The sequence below is a fragment of the Gymnogyps californianus genome, unplaced genomic scaffold (genome assembly GCF_018139145.2).
Source record: "Gymnogyps californianus isolate 813 unplaced genomic scaffold, ASM1813914v2 HiC_scaffold_430, whole genome shotgun sequence".
Classification (NCBI taxonomy): Eukaryota; Metazoa; Chordata; class Aves; order Accipitriformes; family Cathartidae; genus Gymnogyps; species Gymnogyps californianus.
In genome coordinates this window covers 2390-11693 of record NW_026114324.1, presented here as the reverse complement: position 1 = coordinate 11693, position 9304 = coordinate 2390, and the positions used below count along the sequence as shown (strand labels likewise).

Genomic DNA, 9304 nt, shown 5'->3' with positions numbered 1-9304 from the left:
CAGCAGTGGGAGAAAGATACTTGCAGTCTTGAAAGCCATTACAATATTGTCCCCAACAAGATGAAAGCTTTGGGGAGGTCAGGGTAGCTGGGACGAGAGATGGAGATTTGGGGGAGGGAAGAGGGGTTTGGCCAACAGAGATGAAAGTTTTGAAGAGAAAGATGTGTTCAGGTAATTTTGATGCCACTGCAACACTGACTGTGAAAACATTCATGTTAGGCCTTTACCCTGTTTCTAACCAGGAACCTTAAGCCCTAATCCTCCCCTAAACCTACCTTCACCCTGACAGGAATCCACTACTCTAATCCCTAACCTCAAACCTTACCTCTAAACCAAAGCCCAAACCCATAAACTCTTACTCTCACCCTATTGCTCACTCATTCCTAGCTTCTATCCCTAACATTAAAATGCTAGCCTTGACCCTAACCCTCACCCCAGCCCTACACCAAACCCTAATCCACAAAGCAAGCCCATACCCTAACACTAACTAGACTCAGGGCCAAATACACCATGGGGCTCATTAAAATACAGAAAGGCCTAACGAGCTATTTCTCCTCCTGTAATTTTCTTCAGTCTTCAGACCTGTACAGCTAATTGGAATCTTTCATAGTAGGGTTAAAGAGGAAGATTTCAAAGCGTACCTAATAAAAATACATTTTTTAAACATTCTATTTTATTAATTTCAGTTTAGAGAAGAGGTGATAGCAGCATTCTCCAATTGTATTGATGCAGAGTGTCTCCTCAGGAGGTCTGGGCAGGCAGGAAAAGCAGTCCTTGAGGTCTGACACTGTATGGACAACCTTGCTCCTCACCTCCCCAGCCTCCCCATTTCTGTCACTGGCCGCCTGGGACTTGCTTCACTTTGCCTTCCATCAGACTTCTCTGAATCTCTGGGAGCTGAATGTTACAGCTCCCTTGCCCATCTCCCACCTGCTTTCCTTAGAGAACTGGCTGCACACAGGCACAGAAGCATTTTTCCTGTTTGCAAGCAAAGAAAAGTAAAGCATGATAAAGTTTCTAAACAATAAAACGCACTCCTGAGCATATGCTAAGTACAGGATATCTCTATGAGGTTGCCTTTCTACAAGGGATGATCTTATGAGAAATGTTCTAGACAGACAGAACACAAACCAGCAGATATAAACATAAGGAAAGAATTGGCTAAAGAGACAACTAGACTCCTGAAAGTCAGGCAAGCTTTAACTCCCTGAAGCTCAAAGCAGCAGCACAGGTGAGAGGTATCTGAATGAACAAAGAGTAAAGGGAGGAGAAAACTGGAGAATAATGGAAAGGGCCTTTGTCTAGACAGTCTACTGAAAAGATGACTTCAGAAATGGTCATTGTATCAGGACAGGGGAAAGTAAGTGAAAATCAGAGAAATTAAACACAGCGTATCACAGGCAGAATAGTGGTAATGAAGCCACAGGGAAAGATCGATATTTCTGTGGAATATCGCTTTTGAAAGGTCATGGGATTGGTAGAGGTGTCTTGTGAGTGAGGACAAGCAAATGTTGCACCCATCTTTGAAAGAGGCCAAAAGTGCCACCCAGGGATCCACAGGCTGTACAAGCTCATCTTGGTGAGCACTAAGCCATCGATATCTCTTGGGTGACATTTCTGGGACCTTTAAAGAGAAGAAGGTGTCCAAAAGCAGTCAGCATGAACTTTCAAAGGGTAAATCCTGCCTCACCAATCTGACTGCCTTCATGAGGAAGTAATGGCATTTGTGCAGGGGAGAATAGCGGCTGTTGTTCACCGCAACTTCAGCAAGATTTTTGACATGGTCTCCCTCGATATTCTTGTACCCAAGTTAGGCCATTACAGTCTGGAAGGGCAGACAAACAGGTAAAACACCAGTTGGAGGATCAGGCTGAGAGTGCAATGGTGAAGGGGTCATACCCTACCTGGAGACCACTGGGACATACTGGGGCATGATGGCAGCACAGGAAACTCTGCTGGGCCCTGTGCAGTTTAACAGCTGTATGCATGACCCAGAGGAGGCAACTCTCACCATGTTTAGCAAGAACAAATGCCCGATTCTGCACCTGGGAGGAAATAATGCCAGGCACAAGTATGGGCTGGGAAAGGAGTGGCTGGAGAGCAGCCCTGCAGAAAGGGATCTGGGGGTGCTGGTCGACAGCAGGCTCAATAGGAGTCAGCAGCGTGCCCTGGCAGCCAAGAGGGCAAACCGCATCCTGGGGTGCATCAAACACAGTATAACCAGCCGGTCAAAAGAGGTGATTATCCCGCTGGATTCAGCATTGGTGCGGCCTCACCTTGAGTCCTGTGTGCAGTTCTGGGCCCCACCATTTTGAAAGGATGTTAAGATACTTGAATGTGTCCAGAGGAGGGCAACCAAGCTGGTGAAAGGGCTGGAAGGAATGTCCTGTGAGGAGCGGCTGAGGACACTGGGCTTGGCTAGTTTGGAGAAAAGGAGGCTGAGGGGCGACCTCATTGCTCTCTACAGCTTCCTGAGGAGGGGAAGTGGAGAGGGAGGTGCTGATCTCTTCTCCCTGGCATCCAGGGACAGGACGCGTGGGAATGGTTCAAAGCTGCGCCATGGGAGGTTTAGACTGGACGTTAGGAAGCATTTCTTTTTCACACCTGGACAACGGGGCTGATGGCTCTCCCAGGGCAGCCCTGGAAGGAGCTGGGACAAGGTGTTCATTCCTCAGGAGCCTGTAATTTGGGTTCCCACCTGCCACTGTGCCTCTGTGCTCTTCTCAGGTTGTGGAGATGGGTTCTTGATGAGCTGGTGGCTCTCCTGTGATGGGCCTGGGAGCAGCTGGGGCAGGGTATTAACTGAGTTACTCCTCCTGCCATTGTCAGTGCCTTCTTTGTGTGTGCAGATGAGCTTCTTATCACTTAACCTAACACAATCCAACAAGAACATAAATCTCCTGAGGCATCTGTATTTGGAGGTTACATACATATGCATTGGTGTTGCTTAACATATGAGAGCAGACCATTGGAATTGCTGTCCAGAAATGCACCAGGATTAGGGGAAAAGCTGCATTGTTGCACGGGCAATGGCTTTTCAGGGCCAGTATCACAGTCTTGTTTCTAAGACTGTAGATGAACGGATTTAAGAATGGGTACAGGACAGTGTTCAGCAAAGCTACAACTCTGTTTGTCTCCAAGGAAACATCTTCTGAAGGACACACATAGAGAGCAATGCAGCTCCCATATGCAATGGCCAAGGTGTGAGATGGGAAGAACAGGTAGTAAAAGCTTTTTTCCTCCCAGAGGCTGCTGGAAGGTGTAGAATACAGAAAAGGATGCCCATGTAAAATGCCAGAGTTAAACATAAGGAACCCAGTATGACCAATGATGATAAAGCAGAGTCTATTTTCCAAAGCAGGCTGGTGTCAGAGCAGGACAATTTGAATAAGGGCGAGTTGTCACAAAAAAAATGGTGGATCTTGTTCGAGCCACAGAAAGTCAGCTTGTAGAGGAGGACCAGATGGTAACTCGAGAGTGATGCCTATGACCCAAGCGGCAACAACCAGGTGGATGCAGAGCTGAGGCTTCATGATGGCAGCATAATGCAAAGGCTGGCAGATGGCAACATAGCGGTCAAAGGACATGACAACAAGTAGAACAAGCTCTGTATAGCCCAGGGCAAATAGAAATAGCATTGGGCAAAGCAGGTGCTTAGTGAGATTGTTCTCCTACCAGAACTCAGGATCACAAACAATTTGATGCTTGTGGAGGATGTAAACCAGATTTCCAGGAAGGACAGATTGCTGATGAAAAAGTACATGGGGGTTTGCAGGCGGTGATCCACACACACGAGGAAGATGATGGTTGCGTTCCCCATCACTGTTGTCAGGTATATGAGCAGAAGGACCAGAGAGAGAAAGAGCTGTAGGCTTTGATCAAGCCCCGAGAAACCCTCTAGGATGAACTCAGTAACTGCAGATTCATTTTCTGCTCCCATGCTGAATTTCAGTTCATCCTGCCGAGACAGGAACATGGCAAAAAGCAAGTGTGATAATTTCACAGTCTGGATGAAAAGTTCGGTCCTTCCTTTTCTGCTTCTTTCCTTTCCCGCAATCTTCCTATATAACACAGAGAGAGAGTCCTTCAAGCATTGCTCACACCCTGATTTTTATGTTGTACATTTCAGTTAGAGTCCTCAGAGCATTTCCTGTCTTCTTTCTACCTTTTTCAAACACTCACAAAGGATTCTTTCTCCAGGACAGAAGATTTTAAAGAGGCTGTTAGCTATTTCACCCCATTCCTGGGAAATTCCAAATTCACTCAGACCTATTGCAAACATCTCACACCTATGTGCCAAACTCATCTCTTCTATTGCACAAATGCTAAACCATCAAATCAAATCAATTCAAATCAAACCAAACCAAACATGTATGTTGAAAGCTATTCTTTCTACTTTTCAGTACTTGCCTTTTGGACTAGGAATCCCTGAGAATCTGTTGATTTCAAAAGAAGTAATGTCAAGTATCTCTTCTGTAATGCCCTGCTTTCTTCCACAGCTTCTTGCTCTCTGTTTCTTCAGCAAAGGGGGAGGGGTAGAAGAGGACCAAGTATAACTTGCCTTCTTTAGTACTCAAATAATGACTGAAATTTATTACGGTTCCACACAGTCTCATCTGACATCCGTCTGCACTGAAATGCCGTTGTTTCGAAACAGCTGCTCATTGCTATGACTATCAAATGTCCTGACCTAAAGGCAGAGCAAGAGAAGAGTGTCTGAAGAGATTTGTAACCTTTCTTTTGCATGCCAGTTATAGGTTGGGAGGACCCAGCCTCTAGCGTTTTCTCTTGTCTCCACTGACTGCAGAGGGAGCCTTGGGAAAACAAGTTCTCACAGGCACCTGCAGCAAAGTAGATGAAACTCACTATTCAAGTTTCAAATCTCTGATTTATTATTATTTTTAACATGAAAATACTTATCTAACAGAAGGAAGCACAAGAAGAATCTATGCAATAAAGACTGATGTTTTTCCCTTCATCTTTACATTTGTTTGTAGACCTAGAAAGGAGCAGAGCAGATGGCTCCAGACCCAGGATGATTCCAAATGCAAGGGGAGGAGAGGGAGGGGAGGAGAGGGAGGGTTTGAAGGAGTGAAACAAAGCTTCTCCACAGACTGTGTTGTCCCCTCAGGCTCTGTCCCAGGGCACAATGGGTAGCACTTACACAGGAGTCAAATGAGAAGTTCAGTATAGGGCAGTGCTCCATGTTTGCATTGACATTTTAGCTTGGGGCTCAGGCTAGTCTTAGATCCCAAATGCCCGGCTTGTTCTTTGCCTCTAGTCTGGCATAGGGGAATCTCTGCACTGGGTTCGTCCGGAAAACTTTCTGAGACTAAGCCGCTGGCTGTGTTTGAGCAAAAGCTCAAGCTCCGTCACCTACAGCAGTAGGAGCACAGTGAATCAGTGAATCAGAGGTGGCAGTCCCAGTTTCCATTGTCTGGGTCAGTTCAAACACTCAAAGGGTTGTGTCTTCTGACTCTGTTGGCTGACACCTAATTATCTAAAACTATTCTTCTCCTGAATGCACTTCCTTAGAGGAACCTGCACATTTGCAGACAGCTTACAACAAAGCAGCTTCTCTTCAGGCCTCACATGGTCAAACATGCCGCTAGCATTTGCGATAGTGAGTGAAGAAATATAGGATATGCAGGTGAAGGATATGCAGGTGAAGAAGGCCTTATTGTGGCTTTGCACAGAGGTTATCCTCAGGATGATGCATATAATGCAGGCATAAAGCACAGAAGACAGTGTGAAGGAGCTCAGCAACACAGCGGAGGAGAGAGCAATGCTCATGTTTCATAGGAGCTGGTGCCCATGCTGGCTGCTCTCAGCAAAGGGATGATGCCGCAGAAGAAGCAGTCTCTACATTGGGCACAGAGGGTCTAATGGCATAGAAGACGGTGGGGCTGAGCATGGATAGAGTGCCATTCCCAGCAGCTAAAGATGAGCATGGAGCACAACCAGGAGTTCGTAAGGACAGAGTAGTGTGAGGGGTTGCAAATGGCCCTGCAGCAATCGAAACACATCACAACACATAGGTTGTAGAGAATAAACTATGCCAATACAAATTGAGAAGATCCTCTGAGCAATGTTTCTCCACTCAAACCATTGGTAGGTGTCATGCTTAACCCTGGCCAGCAACTAAGCACCACACGGCCGCTCGCTCACTCCCCGCTCTGGGATGAGAGGAGAATCGGAAGGGTAAAAGTGAGAAAGAAGCTTATGGGTTGAGATAAAAACAGTTTAATAATTGAAAAGAAATTTTAAAAGAATTCTAAGGAAAAGAGGAAAATAAACAAAGAGAGAAGAAAATAAAACCCAAGAAAAACAAGTGATGCAAATGAAAACAATTGCTCGCTACCAGCTGACAGATGCCCAGCCAGTCCCCCAGCAGCAGCACCCCCACCAACCTCCCCCTAGTTTTATTGCTGAGCATGACATCATATGGTATGGAATATCCCTTTGAGCAATTGGGCCAGCTGTCCCAGCTGCGTCCCTCCCAACTTCTTGTGCAGCTCCAGCCTACTTGCTGGTGGGGCAGTGTGAGAAGCAGAAAAGGCCTTGACTCTGTGTAAGCACTGCTCAGCAATAACTAAAACATCCTGTGTTATCAACACTGTTTCCAGCACAAATCCAAAACATAGCCCTGTACAAGCTCCTATGAAGAATTTTAACTCTATCCCAGCCAAAACCAGTACAGATGCCCATCTACAAGAAAAGCCAGAAGGAGGATCCAGGGACCTACAGGTCTGTCAGGCTGACCTCGATGCCAGGGAAGGTTATGGAGCAGATCATCTTGAGTGCCATCACACGACATGTACAGGACAACCAGGTGATCAGGCCCAGTCAGCATGGCTTTATGAAAGGCAGGTCCTGCTTGACTAACCTGATCTCCTTCTATGACAAGGTGACCCGCTTAGTGGCAGAGGGAAAGGCTGTGGATGTTGTTTACCTGGACTTTAGTAAAGCCTTTGACACCGTTTCCCACAGCATTCTCCTGAGAAACTGGCTGCTCATGGCTTGGATGGGTGCACTCTTCACTGGGTAACAAACTGGCTGGCTGGCCGGCTCAAAGAGTTGTGGTGAATGGAGTTCAATCCAGTGTTGGCGGCCGGTCACAAGGGTTGTTCCCCAGGGCTCAGTATTGAGTCCAGTCATGTTTAATAACTTTATCAATGATCTGGACGAGGGGATCGAGTGCACCCTCAGTAAGTTTGCAGATGACAGCAAGCTGGGCAGAGTGTTGATCTGCTTGAGGGTAGAAAGGCTCTACAGAGGGATGCATTGATGGGCTGAGGCCAATGTATGAGATTCAACCAGGCTAAGTGCTGGTCTCTGCACTGGGTCACAACAACCCCATGCAATGCTAGGCTTGGGGAAGAGTGGCTGGAAAGCTGCCTGGTGGAAAAGGACCTGGGGCTGTTGGTTGACAGCTGGCTGAAGATGAGCCAGCAGTGTGCCCAGGTGGCCAAGAAGGCCAATAGCATCCTGGCTTGTATCAGAAATAGTGTGGCCAGCAGGACTAGGGAAGTGATGTCCCCCTGTACTCGGCACTGGTGAGGCCACCTCGAATACAGTGTTCATTTTTGGGCCTCTCACTGCAAGAAAGACATTGAGGTGCCGGAGTGTGTCCAAAGAAGAGCGATGAAGCTGCTGGAGGGTCTAGAGCACAAGTCTTATGAGGAGCGGCTGAGGGAACTAGTTAAGATCGAGTTAAGATCTGACCCACACTTCGACTCCAGATGAACTTTTCTTTCTGCCAAAATCAAGAGCATTTTTCCTTTCACACTTGGGTTCTGACAGTGACTCCCAGACACCTTGGCCACCTTCTCCTCTACAACACGGCTTGCTTCCAGAGACTGCTCCCCTGACTGAAGGGAGCTGAGGGTCCTCACTGGTGCCCACCCAATGCCGGTGGCAGCTGCAGAAGTGTATCCTGATCAACCTGTGCAGGTACAGTCTGGAGAGCCAGGCCTGGCAAGGACTTAGAGCCCGTTTTGCCAAGTTGCACCATGCTGTTCCTCCGCAAGTTCCTCAGCTCTTGCAGCGTTGAGGCCTATGGTGAGCAGGACCCTGTGAGTCTTGTGCTGCCAGTGGGAAGGAGGAAGCCAGTAAGCCTTCTCCAGCCCATCAGTCTCTCTAGGAGAAGACCCAGGTGTGCCTTAGGCACTCATTCTATCCAGCACCTGGACTCAGATGCTCCTGGTCTCCCCTGTGCATGCACCCAGGCATTGGAGTCCAGGATGTTTGCGGCCCTGCTCCACTTGCTGCAACACAGACCTCGTAACCTACTCACCGGTGAGTCTAGCTTGAAGTTCACTGCCATTCACAGATGCCCACTAAGAACAGAGAATGCACCCGCGCCGGAGGTAGTTGGAAATAGGCTCTAATGAGAACACAGGACACAGGCTAGTGACCAAGTGCAGGGCCCCGTCAGAGAAGCCTACTGACCAGAAACCTGTTTACACTCAGATGGCCCCTTTTTCCCCTTTCCTCTCTTTTTCCTGTTTTGTTGCCAAACAACTTTGTTGCTGAGTCTGTTTTCCTTCAGACTCAAAAGGAGTTTTCCATGACTACAAGCATCAGGAACTTATTGGAATGTCTTAATTCCAGTATTACAAGTAACATAGAGATTATGGTACTGTAGGCATCCTAGTCAAGAGAAGGCTTCAAGGGAAATTGGAAGGAGACCATTGCAATGGCTCTGTGGGTGTGTAGAAGAGATGCTTCTGAAATGATCATAGGATTATAGAACCATTTAGGTTGGAAAAGACCCTTAAGATCATTGAGCCCAACCGTAAACCTAACACTACCAAGTTCACCACTAAACCAGGTCCCTAAGCGCCCCATCTACACGTCTTTTACATACCTCTAGGGATGGTGACTCAACCACTTCCCTGGGCAGCCCGTTCCAATGCTTGACAACCCTTTCGGTGAAGAAATTTTTCCTAATATCCAAACTAAACCTCCTCTGGCGCAACTTGAGGCCATTTCCTCTCGTCCTATCGCTTGCTACTTGGGAGAAGAGACCGACCCCCACCTCACTACAACCTCCTTTCAGGTAGTTGTAGAGAGCGATAAGGTCTCCCCTGAAGCCTCCTTTTCTCCAGACTAGACAACCCCAGTTCCCTCAGCCGCTCCTCAGAAGACTTGTGCTCTAGACCCTTCACCAGCTTCGTTGCTCTTCTTTGGAGGCGCTCCAGCACCTCAATGTCTTTCCTGTAGCAAGGGAATCCTCATAGGCCAGATGAGACCCAGGAGACATAGGAGTTATGCACTATGAGTAGCATGGCCTGAGGACCAG

The 9304-nt window shown here is 47.6% G+C and overlaps 1 pseudogene; it reads right to left on the bottom strand.

The window, feature by feature from the left end:
• Positions 1–2998: 2998 nt before the first annotated feature.
• On the bottom strand, positions 2999–3940 carry LOC127028808 (olfactory receptor 49-like; annotated as a pseudogene).
• Positions 3941–9304: the final 5364 nt, after the last annotated feature.